The sequence below is a fragment of the Bufo bufo genome, chromosome 1, assembly GCF_905171765.1.
Source record: "Bufo bufo chromosome 1, aBufBuf1.1, whole genome shotgun sequence".
NCBI classification, from domain to species: domain Eukaryota; kingdom Metazoa; phylum Chordata; class Amphibia; order Anura; family Bufonidae; genus Bufo; species Bufo bufo.
Genome location: NC_053389.1, coordinates 528,738,573 through 528,754,147, shown reverse-complemented (window position 1 = coordinate 528,754,147; position 15,575 = coordinate 528,738,573). Strand labels below are relative to the sequence as shown.

General features: G+C 45.0%; 1 protein-coding gene across 1 annotated transcript in view; it reads left to right on the top strand.

Moving 5' to 3' along the window:
• Nucleotides 1-15,575, top strand: part of GRM8 (glutamate metabotropic receptor 8) — a 1,632,513-nt gene that overhangs the window by 1,557,028 nt on the left and 59,910 nt on the right. The gene's annotated exons all lie outside the window — the stretch shown is intronic.

Sequence of the window (15,575 nt, the reverse complement as noted above, 5' to 3'; positions counted from 1 at the left end):
TCCTGCTCATCGCCCATGAGAATGTTGTCCTCGGTCTTCTCCCCCAGCCACAGAAAACATCAGGGATCCCCGAAAAGTTTAAAGTACCCCTCAAAGCCTGCTCTTCTTGTTCCTCCTCCTTCTCTTCCCCCCAGCCACCATTCTTCTCTGAGTCCTCTTCAGACTCCTTCTGACTTGTCTCAGATGGGGTAGCCCCCCCTGAGCATTCATTCAGCATTGCGACTTCCTCATCTTCCAGCTCGTGATCCTCGATGGCTGATCAATGAAACAACGCAATGCATGCTCCAGAAAGAAGTCGTAAGGTACAATGTCACTGATGGTGCCCTGGCTGCGACTGACCAGTTTGGTGATCTCATCAAATTGCCGCAGAAGTCTGCATGCGTCTCGCATGAGCAGCCACTGGCACGGTGAAAAGAAACCAAGCTCCCCAGAACCTGTCCTGCCACAGAGTTTGTACAGGTAGTCGTTAATAGCACGTTGCTGCTGAAGCAGCCTATCAAGCATATACAAGGTGGAGCTCCAGCTCGTCGGGCTGTCACAAATCAGACGTCTGACGGACAGGTGGTGTCACCACTGAAAGTCAGCAAGGCGAGCCATGGCCATATAAGATCTTCTAAAATGGCCATTGATTTTCCTGGCATGCCGCAAGACGTCTTGGACCCCGGGATATTTGGCAACGAATTGCTGCATGACTAAGTTCAGAACATGTGCCATTCATGGCACATGTGTCATTTTGCCCTGTTTTAGCACGCTCAGCAGATTGGCACTGTTGTCGCACACCACTTTACCAACTGTCAAATAGAGCGGGGTTAACCACTGATCGGCCTGTGACTGAAGAGCTTAAATCAGTGCAGGACCAGTGTGGCTGTTAGCTTCCAGGCACAACAGCCGCAGCACAGCATGGCAACGCCTCACCTGGCACGTCGAATAGGTTCTGGAGAGCTTGGGGGGTGCAGCGGAAGAGGCGGTAGCAGAGGAAAAGTATGAGTCAGCCGAGGAGGAGACGGAAGATGGAGTAGGAGGAGGAGAAGAAGAGGCAGGCCTGCATGCAATCCGGGGCGGTAACACCAAATCCACACGGGTGCCGTGGGTAACAAGCTAGACAGCTGTCAGAAGGTTCACCCAGTGGGCAATAAAAGTTATGTACTTTCCCTGCCCGTGTTTGCTAGACCACGTGTCTGTGGTCAGATGTGTCTTGGCACCGACACTGTGTGCCAGAGATATATTCACTTGCCGCAGAACGTGGCCGTATAGCTCTGGGATTCCCTTCTGGGAGAAATATTTCCTTACGAGGACCTTCCATTGCAGTGTGCCAATGGCCACCAGTTTATATGGCAGTAGTTGGCAGGCTAGCAGTTCCAACAAGTCAGTGGTCAACCGCTGGGGAAAAGGGTTATCCGGCGTAATCAACTTTTACGCTTGAACATTTGGACCACGGAAACATACCTTCTGCCAGATGAACGCGACAACGGCACGGTGGAAGGTGGAGTGGAGACAAATGGGAGGAGAGAGGAGAAGGAGAAGAGGCAGGATGTGGAGCGCCGGGAGTGTGGCTTTGTGGGTTCTGACGGTGTTGCTCCCACTCGGCTCGGTGATGGGAGGCCAGGTGCCTTCTTAAGGCGGTCGTCCCTAGGTGAGTGTTGGGCTTACCACGACTTATGTGTTGACAGCACAGCCTGCAGATGGCAACACTATTGTCACTAGCTGACACGTTAAAAACAGCCCACTCTGTGGAGCCATGTGCCGGCATCCTGGGAGAGCAAGATGTGACCGTGCATGGTGGATGGCTTGCTCCAGATACATTTGCAGTCTGCTTTATGCCTCCTTTGCACTGTGAGTTCTGCCTGCTTCTCCTCCTTCTCCTCCCTATCTGCTGCTCCGTCTCTCCCTCTGAACTCCCCTCCTCTTGCTCTCTTGTGTGCACCCACGTGACGTCCATCGACAAGTCATCATCGTCACCTTCACCACCACTGACATTAGAGATCTCGAAGTAGGCAGCTACAGTGGGACCAACCTCCTTGGGCTGATCTGAGTACTGTCCTCCTCCTCCTTATCCAATGCCAAGAACGGCTGCGCATCGGTAAGGTATGGAAATGGATGGGAAAATAATTCCTCTGACTCGAGTGGAGGGGCTATGGTGGTGGTGGTGTCTTTTGGGGGTGCACACAGCAGAGAGTGAGGAGGGTGCAGATACAGAGGATGAGGAGGGTGCAGAAGCGGAAGGCTGAGTGAGCCACTCAACCAACTCTGGTGCATCATTTGACATAATCGCATGCACCTTCTCCAACTTCCCACTTAGGGTCCGGCCTGGTGCACCTGCCCGACCCCTACCACCCCTGTGGAACGGCCTGTCTATTCCTCTGCCTGTCATTTTCAAAATGACCCTGTGCCAAAGTCCCTAGAGAAGAGCAGTATTTGTGGAAGCAGGTATATCGCAGGCTTCAATCATTATTTGATGGAAGCTGGTATATCACACCCCTCAATCAGTATTTTGTTGAAGCAGGTATATAGAACCCCTTAATCAATATTTGGTGGAAGCAGGTATATCGCACCCCTCAATCAGTTTTTTGTGGAAACAGGTATATAGAACACCTAAATCAATATTTGGTGGAAGCAGGTATATCGCACCCCTCAATCAGTTTTTTGTGGAAGCAGGTATATCAAACCCCTTAATCAGCATTTTGTGGAAGCAGGTATATCTCACCCCTCAATCAGTATTTTGTGCAAGCAGGTATATAGATCCCCTTATCAGTATTTTGTAGAAGCAGGTATATCGCACCCCTCAATCAGTATTTTGTGGAAGCAGGTATATAGAACCCCTTAATCAGTATTTTGTAGAAGCAGGTATATCCCACCCTTCAATCAGTATTTTGTGGAAACAGGTATATAGAACACCTGAATCAATATTTGATGAAAGCAGGTATATCGCACCCCTCAATCAGTTTTTGTGGAAACAGGTATATAGAACCCCTGAATCAATATTTGGTGGAAGCAGGTATATCGCACCCCTCAATCAGTATTTTATGGAAGCATGTATTTCAAACCCCTTAATAAGTATTTTGTGGAAGCAGGTATATCTCACCCCTCAATCAGTATTTTGTGCAAGCAGGTATATAGATCCCCTTATCAGTATTTTGTAGAAGCTAGTGTATCGCACCCCTCAATCAGTATTTTGTGGAAGCCGGTGTATCACAGGCCTCAATCAATATTTGGTAGAAGCAGGTATATCACACCCCTCAATCAGTATTTTGTGGAAGCAGGTATATAGAACACCTGAATCAATATTTGGTGGAAGCAGGTATATTGCACCTCTCAATCAGTATTTTGTGGAAGCAGGTATATCAAACCCCTTAATCAGTATTTTGTGGAAGCAGGTATATTGCACCCCTCAAACTGTACTTTGTGGAGACAGTTATATAAAACCCCTTAATCAGTATTTTGTGGAAGCAGGTATATCGCTCCCCTCAATCAGTATTTTGTGGAAGCAGGTATATTGCACCCCTCAATCAGTATTTTGTGGAAGCAGGTATATAGAACCTCTAAATCAGTATTTTGTAGAAGCAGGTATATTGCACCCCTCAATCAGTACTTTGTGGAGACAGGTATACAGAACCTTTGACTTAATATTTGGTGGAAGCACGTATATCGCACACCTCAATCAGTATTTTGTGGAAGAAGGTATATAGAACCCCTTAATCAGTATTTTGTAGAAGCAGGTTTATCGCACCCCTCAATCAGTATTTTGTGGAAACAGGTATATAGAACCCCTGAATCAGTATTTTGTGGAAGCTGGTATATCAAACTCCTTAATCAGTATTTTGTGGAAGCAGGTATATCGCACCCCTCAATCAGTTTTTTTTGTGGCAACAGGTATATCACACCCATTGCAAATAGTTGTTCCAATAACGCTTGTCCCTCTATATACCTGCGGTATCGCAGCAGAACCGCACACAACTGCTGCACAATACAAATGCACTATTATATACTTTCTATGTTGGAAAGTATATTATAGGTATATCACACCCCTAACTCAGTTTTTTGGGGGGCAACTGGTGTGATATACCTGTTGCCACAAAAAAAACTGATTGAGGGGTGCGATATACCTGCTTCCACAAAATACTGATTAAGGAGTTTGATATACCTGCTTCCACAAAATACTGATTGAGGGGTGCGATATACCTGCTTCTACAAAATACTGATAAGGGGACCTGGCTTTGGATCCCTATATCTGGGAGCTCCTACATGCACACCCTACCCCTAGCAGGGGGTGGGCTACACACTAACTTAACTTCCTTCCCTCCCCATGAGGCAGGATATGGACACAGCCACTCTGCTCACAGAGGGGTTAGCTAAACTGGAATGAACTATTCCAGTTCAGAAACACTAAACTGACATTAAGTCCCTGCGAACACATTGCTGCCACCTGCTGGTGAACATGGAAATTACAGCAATATACATTTACAAGGCCTAGAATGCACATTTGTGAGGAAATTACATGAAATTACACAAGATGACAATGTTAATGCACTTAACAGGTTGTAGCGCGGTAGAAGAGTTTCGTAACATAACTCTGGGATGATACATAGATTTTATTATTTTCCATTATAACATGGTTATAATAGAAAATAATAGCATTCTTTAATACAGAATGCTAAGTATGTCAATTGAGGGTTAAAAAATAATAAAAACATAACTCACCTCATCATCCACTTGATCGCGCAGCCAGCATCGTCTTCTTTCTTCTTCTTTCAGGACCTGCAAAAAGACCTTTGATGACGTGGTGAGCGTGATTACGTCATCAAAGGTTCTTTTTGCAGGTCCTGAAAGAAGAAGAAAGAAGACGATGCCGGCTGCGCGATAAAGTGGATGAGGTGAGTTAATTTATTTTTTATTTTTTAACCCCTCAAAGCACATTTTATTAACAATGTTATAAGGGAAAATAATACAGTGAATAGACTGTTGCTCATCCCTATCATCTCCTAGCACCATGCGTGAAAATCGCACCACATCCGCACTTGCTTTCGGATGCTTGCAATTTTCACGCAGCCCCATTTATTTCTATGGGGCCTGGGTTGCATGAAAAACGCAGAATATAGAACATACTGCGATTTTCACGAAATGCACAAATGATGCGTGAAAATCACAGCTCATCTGCACAACCTCATTGAAATGAATGGGTCCGGATTCAGTGCGGAATTCTCGCCCGTGTGAAAGGAGCCTAATGGTACATGGCATCAAAAATCTATATAATGCTATGTGACCCACGGCAGCGCTGGAAGATCAGGCCGGGAGCTGCGTTGCGAACTCGCTGCGGGAGTAACGCTCGTCTGCAAGGGGCCTAAGGCAAGTGCAGATGCAGTGCAATTTTCACGCATGGTTGCTAAGGAGACGAGGGATGTATGATCCAGGACTCCATTTACTTTATTATTTTCCATTATAACATGGTTATAATGGAAAATAATAGCATTTGTTAATACAGAATGCTAAGTATAATGTCAATTGAGGGTTAAAAAATAGTAAAAACATAACTCACCTCATCCACTTGATCGCGCAGCCGGGATCCTCTTCTTTGTTCTTCTTGAAGGACCTGCAAAAGGAAATTTGCTAACGAAGGACCTTCTATCTTCATTCAGCAAGACCTGCGCTGACGTCAGCAAAGGTCCTTTTGCAGGTCCTTCAAGAAGAACAAAGAAGAGGATCCCGGCTGCGCGATCAAGTGGATGAGGTGAGTTATATTTTTATTATTTTTTAACCCTCAATTGACATTATACTTAGCATTCTGTATTAAAGAATGCTATTATTTTCCATTATAACCATGTTATAATGGAAAATAATAAAATCTACAGAATACCAAACCCGAACTTCGGTGAAGAAGTCCGGGTTCGGGTCTGGGTACCACGTTCAGTTTTTTCCAACGCGCGTGGAAAAACGCATTGCACTCGCGTGTAAAAAACTGAACAACGGAACGCAATCGCAGTCAAAACTGACTGAAATTGCGTGCCTAGTTGCACAATTTTCCGTGAACGCACATGCATCGCATCCGGCCCTCACCCGCGACGACCGTGTGAAGAAGGCCTAAGTCGCAAGATCACATTAGAACGTGTATTAACACGCTAATATCCAGAACACATAACTGAAAATGAGCATTGCTTTCTATAAAATTCTGTTTGTAAAAAGTATAATGTTCGACGCAAGTTTATTTGCAAAATTTTCGATGGTTACACAATTTTGACATACATTTTTTAAGGCTTTATTTTCTCTGTAAAGAAGCCTATCAGAAAACTGATAGAAAGCCATACCCAGAGCATGCTGCATTTTGAAAAAAAATACCATGAACCCTGAAAACACAATTAAGCTAAAAAAAAAAAGCACAAAATGCACTGCTTGTATTACATTTCATAATTTACCACTGACTTGTAACTAACATCTGTCTACAGAAAACACGATGAAAATAGGTGATGGTCACAGTTCACCTTCTCCTCCTCTCTGCTCAGTAACCTCAGAGCAATGTGTATGCTTTAAAGTATATCTCTGCTTTAAAAAGAGCTGAATAGCAGTTCAGGAAACGTCACTGTCCACATTATTATATATAGAAAATCAAATCTACAATCAGAAAATGTTAAAACATATTAGAAAAAGAATACCTATGTACCATTATCTGTATTAAATTAGTAAAAAACGGATACATTCCCTTTAAATGTACACAGTGAAAACATGTATTACTGTTTTTAGTGCTTCTCATAGAGGGCGTGTATTCAAATGATCTAATATATAAAGCTGAGTGTATGTATGTGTGTATGTCCGCTAAAGGTTTCTGCACCATTGCATTTACATTCACGAAATTTTGCACACAGGTACATCAGATGTCGGGAAAGGTTTTAGACCAGGTCTCAGATCTCTAGCATGTACCATTCCTGAAATATTCCCGAAAAATGCAATAGCTAATAGAAGCCTGGTCACATGACCCTTATCAGCCAATAGAGGCTCGCAGGCCCTTAGTCTCCACATACACACAGTTTTACACCGGGTTTACATAACAACCCAGCCATTTTTAGTCACTGCTGTGGGTCAGCTTTAAAGGGGCAGGGCGCTACCGGATTAGACTGTTGAGGGAGTGGAGTGCTGTAAAGGTCACAGTTAAGGGGGCAGGTAGGGTGGCCATTCAGGCCACCCTCAAAAGACAGACTTAAAAACCCCACCCTGGTCCCTCTAAGGCACGCCAAGGTACGTCAAGGCACGTCACAGTTAAAGGGGGCAGGTAGGGTGGCCATTCAGGCCACCCTCAAAAGACGGACTTAAAAACCCCAGCCCAGTCCCCCTAAGGCACAGCCCCTACCCAGTTAGGCCATGCCCCCTCCCACTCCACAGCTGACGGGGATTGAAAAAGTGAAGGTAAAAATCAACTTCTGTCAGCTGCAGGAGTGGGAGGGATGGTGACTTTCTCCCTGCAGCTCACACTTAGACAGCACAGTGCTGCTGTCTGAGAGTGAGCTGTTCAAAACGACATCCCTGTGTCCGTCTAGGCCCTGCGCCGGACAGAGGACAGGGAGTCTGAAAGCCGGACTATCTGGCCTAAAATTGGATCTCGGGCTGCTGTGAAGGTCACAGTTAAGGGGATGGTCCACTATGGAGGTCATTTTTAAGGGGCAGATTGCTGTAGAGGCCACTGTTAAGGGGACAGGGTGTTGTGGAAATCACTGTTAGGAGATGGGGTACTGTGGATGTCACTAATAAAGGGGCGGCCGCTGTGGAGGTCACTGCTAAGGGGTTGGGATGCTGTGTAGGTCACTGCTAAGGGGTTGGGATGCTGTAAAGGTCACTGTTAAAGGGGTGGGCTGCTGTGGAGGTCTCTTTTAAGGGGACAGAAAACTGTGGAGGTCACAGTTAAGGGAATGGTCCGCTATGGTGGTCAGTGTTAATGGGCGGGGTGCTGTACAAGTCACTGTTAAAGGGGTAGGGTGTTGTAGAGGTCAAATTTTAAGGGAACGGAGCTCTGTCGAGGTCACTGTTAAGGGAGTGAGATGCTGTGGAACTCACTGTTAAAGGGGCAGGCTGCTGTGAAGGTCAAAGTTAAGGGGGTGGGCTGCTTTGGAGGTCCCATTTTAAGGAGACGGGGCACTGTGGGGGGTGAGCATTACAGGGTGGGTGGCTGTGGAGGTCTCTGTTAAGGGGGCGGGTGCTGTAGATGACACTGTTATAGTGGATACTGTCGATATCTTTTAACGACACACACAAGCATTAAATGAAATAGACTAAATATACCCGTGTGAAGCCGGGTCCCTCTGCTCGCAGTATACATAAAATTCATTACTATAAAGAGCACATAAAAAGACAAAAATCCACTTTCACAATCTCCCTTGTGAGATTGTGTTGTGTCTGGTATTGCAGCTCAGTCCCATTCATATGGGGCAGAGCTGCAACAACAGGAGAAAACTCTTGGAAAATAGCAGAACTGTTCTGGACCAAAAGCACAGTAAATAGCAGTGAAAACTAGTTGGATCTTGTCACTTCAGCAAATGACATTTATTATGTAGAGAAAGTTAATACAAGGCACTTACTAATGTATTGTGAGTGTCCATATTGCTTCATTTGCTGGCTGGATTCATTTTTCCATCACATTATACACTGCTCATTTCTATGGTTATGACCACCCTGAAATCCAGCAGCGTGGCTGTGCTTTCATACTAAAACAAAAGCACCAGGCTATGCAAGCTGCTACAGTCCCAGCCACCAGAGAGGCAGACATTTTTTCCTACAGTGTGCAAGCACAACCACTGCTGCTGGATTGCAGGGTGGTTGTAATCATGGAAATGAGCAGTGTATAATTTGTTGGTAAAATGAATCTAGCCAGCAAAGGAAGCAATATGGAGAATCACAATACATTAGTAAGTGCCTTATATTAACTTTCTCTTCATGATAAATGCCACTTGCTGAAGTGATAAAACCCATCCAAGTGTTTTTGCCCTTAGTCCTTCCCACACAAAATCTAGCAGACCAATTTTTAGTTTTGGGACAGAACGGACTAAAGTTGAGTGAATCAATTCAAATTTAATTGGATTTGTTACAAATTTCACAAAAAAATTAATCGCCAAATAATCTGAACTTTTGCCCATTTGTGTCGGATGAATTATATAAAAATGGTGCCCAGTGCTATTTTATTGTGAATATTAGCGGGAATAACAATGCCAGGGAGGGAGACGATAAAGGATCACATAACACTGGTAGGAAGTGGGGGAGAGAGCTTGCTCTAATTGGCTCAGAGGCTGACAGCCTGATCAGCCAATGAGGGACAGGATTCAGAAAGGTCCTTTTGCTGCGAACCTCATAGAATGCCATTCCCTGTTCAACTAGCAACCTAAAAGGATGTATTGTGGCATTGTCTGACAAAAAGCTGTTAGACACAAGCCATAATCTAGTATGATAGGGATCCTATAAGCAGAGTATAGGGAGAGAATAGTGAGATATAACTGAGTATATTTTGGGACTTTGATCTGGGAAAGTATATATGTAAAAAAAATAAAAAATAATAATATATATATACGGTGTATACATATATATATATTTATATATATTGTGAGGCAGTGACAGGCCTCACGGCTGTGGCAGGAGTTTCCATTTCTTCGCTTTTAATCTGTCAATCAGCAGGTCAGAGGCCGCACCAGGTGGAACAATCAGTCTGGGATAAGAGCCCAGTCCAGACTGTTAGGCCTCTTTCACACGGGCGTTGCGGAAAAATGTGCGGGTGCGTTGCGGGAACACCCGCGATTTTTCCGCGCGAGTGCAAAACATTGTAATGCGTTTTGCACTCGCGTGAGAAAAATCGCGCGTGTTTGGTACCCAAACCCTTGGGATCAGTGTTCTGTAAATAGTATTATTTTCCCTTATAACATGGTAATAAGGGAAAATAATAGCATTCTGAATACAGAATGCATAGTAAAACAGGGCTGGAGGGGTTAAAAAAAAATAAAAAAACATTTAACTCACCTTAATCCACTTGCTCGCGATGCCCGGCATCTCCGTCTGACTCTTTTACTGTATAGGACCTGTGGAGAGCATTAACTATAGTTTAAGGACCTGGGATGACGTCACTCTGGTCATCACATGGTACGTCACATGATCTTTTACCATGGTGAATCACAATGATTTTACACAATGATTTCATTTTTAAAACAAAAAAAATGTTTTAGTGTCTCCATAGTCTAAGAGCCATAGTTTTTTCAGTTTTTGGGCGATTATCTTAAGTAGGGTCTCATTTTTTGCGGGATGAGATGACGGTTTGATTGGCATCTATTTTGGGGTGCATATGACTTTTTGATTGCTTGCTATTACACTTTTTGTGATGTAAGATGACAAAACATGGCTTTTTTTACACCGTTTTTATTTTTATTTTTTTACGGTGGTCATCTGAGGGGTTAGATCATGTGATATTTTTATAGAGCCGGTCGATACGGACGCGGCGATACCTAATATGCATACTTTTTTTTTTATTTATGTAAGTTTTACACAATGATTTCATTTTTGAAACAAAAAAAAAATCATGTTTTAGTGTTTCCATAGTCTAAGAGCCATAGTTTTTTCAGTTTTTGGGCGATTATCTTGGGTAGGGTATGATTTTTGCGGGATGAGATGACGGTTTGATTGTTACAATTTTGGCGTACATGCGACTTTTTTGATCACTTTTATTACCTTTTTTGGGAAGTAAGGTGGGCAAAATTTCAATTTCATCATAGTTTTTTATTTTTTATTTTTATGGCGTTCACCGTTCGGGTAAAGTAACATAACCGTTTTATAGATCAGGTCGTTACGGACGCGGCAATACCAAACATGTGTAGGGAATTTTATTTTTTTCATTTTTAATCAGTGATAAATGTGTTTTTTGATTTTTACTTTTTTTTCACTTTTATTCACTTTTATTTTGACCCAGACCCACTTGGTTCTTGAAGATCCAGTGGGTCTGATGTCTGTATAATACAGTACAGTACAATATATATTGTACTGCACTGTATTTTACACTTGTCTGAACAGATCTATGCCTTTTAGCACAGATCTGTTCAGCACCATGGACAGCAGGATGCCTGAGAGGCGTCCTGTTGCCATGGGAACCTTCCCCGTCTGCTCAGTACTGGTCAGAACTGCGCAGACGGGGAATGGTAAGGAGGGGATCTATCGGGGGGCTGTCTGGGAGCTCTCTCCCTCTCCCATCGGGGGGCTGCAAAGGCACAGCAGCCCCCCGATGGGAGAGGGAGGGAGCTCCCTGCGCTGTTAACCTTTTCCATACAGCGGTCCGTACTGACCGCAGTATGGAAAGGGTTAAACGGCTGACATCGCATCGCAGATGTCAGCCGTTTATACCAGGGTGCCAACAATGTGCTGGCACCCTGGTATACCCACTAGAAACCAACGATTATACAAGGGGAGGCGGGCGGGGGATCGCGATCCCGCCTGCCGCACCGCCCGCCTCCCGCACCGCCCACACCGCCCGCAACCCTCCCCCTGCACCTCCCGCCACCATAAAATCATTCGGAGGTGCAGGGGGGGTTAATAAAACGTTATTTTAGGCATATAAAGTTTCTGATCCCCGCGGACCAGAAACTGCAGAAATCGCAGCAAACTGCAGGTCTGAATTGAACTGCGGTTTGCCGCGATCGCCGACATGGGGGGGTCATGGGACCCCCCCGCGCATTTAGCCTAGGTGCCTGCTCAATGATTTGACCAAGCACCGGGTTCCGATCACTGCCAGCCGCACGGCAGTGATCGGAAATACATAGGACGTACCTGTACGCCCTGTGTCCTTAAGTACCAGGGCACAAGGGCGTTCCTGTACGCCCTATGTCCTTAAGAGGTTAAGGGCCGGAAGCCTGCTTGTTCGCTGGAGCAGGTGCTGCTAGAAAACTGCTGGTTAATCTGGACTTTTTTTCTGAGGTGCAAGCTGTGCAGGGATTTAAAGGGCACAGTAAAAGAAACTGACCTTTCAAAATGGCTGCCAAATGGTGGAGCGCGTGGGAAAAGTCCTGTGAGATGGTGATCGAGGGGATCCTGCTGGGGGTTATACTAGACTCCCGCCAACAAGTGTCTCAGGTCCTGCCCGAAATTTTGAACTTTGTGACAAGAGGGCCAGAGACAACAACTAAGGTGTCACTTACCTTTATAACAGACTATGGCCCTGTGCAATGGGAGCTCTTAAAATGTGAGACCCTGGAAGTGGAGTTTGTGCTTGGCAAAGACTTCCCATTATTTTGGCAGCTGTGGAGCGGAGAAAATGCTACAAATTGTGTACCTGGAGAATCTGATGAACAGCAGATATGTGCCGTTGCCAAGGGCAACCGTCGGGAAGACAAAGAGGTGGAGAGCGGTGCGGTTCTCAGGAGTGCATATCTTCCCTGTGACTGTGTCCGGAGTCCTAGAGAGGAAGTGCGGAGGTGCAGTAAACCTGTTGCTAGGAGCAACCCCAACCTTGATGAGTCCGCGGGAGAGAATGTCACTGCTTTACCGGAATGGTTGATTACAAGGGGTAAGATCGTTCCAGCAATTACTTGTATAGCTGACAAAGTGACAGTGAGCTCAGCTCTGGAGGGTGGGCATGTTAATGACCCGTGCCCTGGTACCTCAGAAGCCGTGAACTGGGGTGTGAGCCAGCAGCAGTTGCTACCTGCCGAGCCGGGAGGTGTTGAGACACCGGGAATAGAGACTGCTAAACAATTGTGTGACATTATGGTAAAGGACAGTCCAGTCCAAGTTGGTGGACACCGAAAGCCAGGTGAGCCTGGTACATGCCAGCTTGGTAGCTAGGGACTATGCGAGGAAGCTGCACAATGGTTTAAGTGATATGACCATTGAAAACAAGGGTGCCAAGGTTGCGGATAGGCATAATGGCAATGTGGATACTAATGAAAAATATCATGATAGTGGTGATGATGATGATGATCCTTTTCCTTTGCAGGCTGTGATTGGGGAAGGAGCTCCACCTCTTGGTAAAAATGTATGCGGTATAAAAATGCTGATTGATGAATTTGAGAGGCTGAACAGGCAACGCAGAGATGGAAAATCTCATGAGCTCAAAAGATGATGGATCATTGTGAGAATGATCCCCGAACGTCTTTGAGTTGGCGAAATCTAAGCGTGCTCTCGAGCAACAGGTGGAAAATGAGAAACCTGAAGAGGAGAGTCCTCTGAGAGAAGTCTAAGCCAGAGCCTGTTAAGAATGGGACTGGAGATGGTGGCGCTGTGGTGACGGCCGAGGCAGAGAAGAAGATAGATGTATCTGCTGAACCTGTTGATGGGGCTGATGTGGATGCAGAAGACAAGAGATTCATGGCAGTGTGTGGCCAGGACCTGGTCATGAAAGACATTTCCTCTGCTGTCAATGCCCTCCAGAAAGCCAGCACTCTTCTGGGGAAGAAATACGGGGAGACGGATGACCAGTATGAGGATCCTGTCTACTACAATGGACTGGCTCTCCTGAATCCTGCCCGAAAGGAGAACAATATCCTGGGTGATGAGCCTATGGAGAAAATACCAGAAGACGACGAGTCTAGTGAAGACCCTGGTGTCCCCAGTACCTCCAACCTTGATGAGAAAGAGGAGGAGGGGTTTAGATTTGAAGTATATGATGCCGTGTCTGAGAAGGATGAGAAAGCTAAAAAAAAGTGAATGGAGACTCCAAAGGAGACTCAAAGGCTGACGAAGCTAAGTCTGATGAGTTGGAATGGGAGAAATCCTCAGATGTTCCAAAGACCAAGGATAAGGCTGAAGAGGGGTCTGCCGAAGTGGGGAGAGCCACTGAAGAAGCAGAAGACTCTGATACTGAAGCCAAACCTAAGGTAACCCTTGTGGGGACTAAAGAAAAAAGTGAAGTGCTATCTGGTGATAGAATAAAGAAATAAAGTGAGTGGGAACACCAGGTGACATTAGAGCGGCTGAAGTGTGGTTTAAAACTGACCAGCCGGATCTCCAACAAAAGGAGGAGGCGGGAACTCCCCGTGGAAAACTCGGTTGTAAAGGTTGCAGAAGTTAAAGGTTGGGGGCCTAAGAAGAAATCTGGAAAAGAAGCAAGCCAGAAAGCTAAGTTCTCCAGTGCAGAGAAGTCGGAGGAGGCCCTTAGACACTGTAGTCTAGGTAGGAAGGCAGTGTTTATGACAAACCAAGCTCTGATGGCATGGGTCTGGCAAAATAAAGGGAAGCTGGCCATCTCTTCCAGGGGGAACGTTGAGCCGGGGGATGGCAGTATAATTCGGATGCCCTATCTCGAACATCCGGTTGGTACATGTGTTCACCACCACAGGTTTGAACAGAGGGGGTGGGGATATGTGAGGCAGTGACAGGCCTCACGGATGCTAGGGGAGAGATATGGCAGGAGTTTCTATTTCTTCGCTGTCAATCAGCAGGTCAGAGGCCGCACCAGGTGGAACAATCAGTCTGGGATAAGAGCCCAGTCCAGACTGTTAGGAGGAGGAAGAGTCTGTGTACAGCAGAGGCCTGGGAAGGCTCTGTATAAGTGGGCTCAGCCAAGCTGGCTGAGGGGCCACGGGGCTAGGTGTTGGCCTGAACTTTGGGGGACTCCGCAAGGTCTTGGAATCGACGGTCGCTAGGCCAGAGTCAGGAGGACTTCTGGGCCACAATCCCCCAAAAGGTACTGGACTTTGTTACAGCCTGGAAGTGCTGGATTGTTAGGCTGGGAAAAGCTGCATGTTCTTCCCGTGTGTGAACGGGGCTTTCAGTGAGGTAGGGAGTCCTCATGTTTAGTTAGAGCCCAGCCGTGCAGGTGTTTTATTTGGATTGTTTGTTTTGGTCCCTAACCCTGTGGTCGATGAAGATCATTGTGAGAATGACCCCCGAATAAGAGGCGATCCCTTACAATATATATATATATATATATATATATATATATATAGTTCATCGAATTGTTGCCAGCACCCCAATAACATAAACCTGCTGCAATTACAAATGTGTATTGTAATTGTACATTTGAGTGCATTATACCTGTTATGGAATAAATTGTATACTACTGCAAGATAAAGAGTAGTTGCAAACTAATTTTACTGCAGTATCACAAATTATCATACTCATGTTAGTGAATGCATTAATAAAACAGACCATGTAGTTCAGAGATATTTTACTATAAAAATGTCACTGTTATAGCCATGTTATTAAATGCATTACTGCAACAGACCATACAGTTCAAACTCATTTTACTGCAAAAATTGCATTGTTATACCTATGTTAGGGAATACAATATTGCATCCTACATTGTAGTTCAAACTAATTTTACTGCAAAAAATTGCATTGTTATACTCGTGTTAGTGAAAGCATTACTACCCCACACCATGTAGTTCAAAGACATTTTACAGCAAAATCTGCATTCTTATACCTGTGTTAGAGAACATTTCATGGCATCATTACCCATAGCTATACATTTAGTGTCAATGTGACATTATTTGCTATTGCTGTCATTGCGTTAAAGAGATTAAAAGGAGGGGGGGAGAAAAAGCAAAAATGTGTAAGAAAAAATGATGTAAAAAGAGATAACTATATTATATTAAATATTACTATATTTAAAAAACTAGGAGACCTCAGTG